Raw genomic sequence first — 1,851 nt, 5'->3', positions numbered from 1 at the left:
GATTTAGGGGGGGGAAAAGTGGGGGAAAAGGGGGGGGATGTGGATAAATGACTGATAAATTAAGAAGCAAAGAGGGAAGAAAAAAAGAAAGAGAGAAAAAGGAGAGAGAGAGAGAGGAGGAAGGGGGGGGAGGGGAGAGAGAGCAAGAGAAGAAAGAAGGGGGGAAGGGGGAGGAGAGAAGAGAAAGGGAGAAGGGGGGGAAGACAGAGAGAGGGGGGGGATGGGGAGAAGAAGAGGGGGGGGTTGGGTGGGGGAACAAAAGGGGGGGGGGGCAAGAGAGGGGGAGAGAGGGTTTGATGAACATTATCCTTCCTGGCCTGGCGCCGGCTGGGTGATTACCCTTTGGTTTTCTTTTTAAAGTTTTTTTTCTGAGAAAAGATTGGAATTCGCCGGGGTAAATGCGCCGCTGTTACACTCGCGATGGAGCCTTCTCGGGAACAGTTTTCAGGGGTAAATAAAAATCAATTTTTTAAAACACACACACACCCACACACACACACACACACACACACACACACAAAAAAAAAAAAAGAAAAAAAAAGAAATATAAATTAAAAAATTTTATATCAACAATATATAAAATAATAATAAAAAATATATAATTTTTATATATAATATATATAATAATATTTAAATATAAAAAATTTAAAAATATATACATTTTTAACAAAATAAATAAATAAATATAATATATTATATATATATATATAATTTTTAATTAATATAATAAATATATTTTGTGTATACACAACAAGTAAAATTTTTTATATATTTAATGCACACACACCCAAACACAACACACACACACACACCACACACACACCACACACACACACCCACAACACACAACACACCCCAAAACACCTAAAAAATAAAAAAAAAGGGGAAAAATTTTGGTTTTAAATTTATTAATGTAATAAAAAAACAAAAAGTTAAAAAAATAATAATAATAAAAAAATATTTAGAAAAAAATATTAATATATACACAATAATTACAAAATATATTACATAAACAAAGAATATAATAATATAAAATATAAAGAATTATATATAATTTTGACATACACATATATAAAATTTTTAAAATTAATATATTATATATATAATTAAATATATATATATAATATTTAATATAAAACAATATAAAAATTTTTTTTTTTTAAAAAATTTATTTAATAAATAGTCTAATATATAATAAATCACTTTAAATTTTTTTTTCCCAAAGCTTACCACGACTGGCCTTCTCGACACACTGGATTTAGGCTTCCCCCTTTTCAGGACCCCCAATCCCGGGTTTTGCCCACGGCAGGTTTCTACGAAATCGGACCTCAGGCTTTCCCCGGGGAAATCGGGGGTGAATTTCCTTTCCCCGGGAAACAACGCCCCTCTATAATGAAAAGATTTGGTGGATTTTGGGAGAAAAGGAGGGTTTTTTTAATATAATTAATATTATATATATATATTAAATAATTTTTTAAAGATAAAAAAAAGATTTTAATATAAAATAAAATTATAAAATAAAAATTTTATTATAGTTTATAAAATATATTATTAATAATAAATTTTTAATAATAAATATAATTATATAACCATTATATAAAATTTATATGGTAACTGATATATAGATATTATTAATATATAGAAATATAAATATATAAAACGGAAGATGAATAATATATAAAATTATATATATAAGAATATTTAATATTTATTAATTGTATTATTTATTCTACAAATTATATATAATAAAATATAGAATTATATATATAAATTAAATAAATTTAAAATTAATAATATATTAATTTTATAATAATTTAGTTTATATAATAATATATATATAATATATATAAT

This window comes from Penaeus monodon, chromosome 6 (assembly GCF_015228065.2).
Source record: "Penaeus monodon isolate SGIC_2016 chromosome 6, NSTDA_Pmon_1, whole genome shotgun sequence".
Lineage (NCBI taxonomy): Eukaryota > Metazoa > Arthropoda > Malacostraca > Decapoda > Penaeidae > Penaeus > Penaeus monodon.
This window is presented reverse-complemented; position numbering follows the sequence as displayed.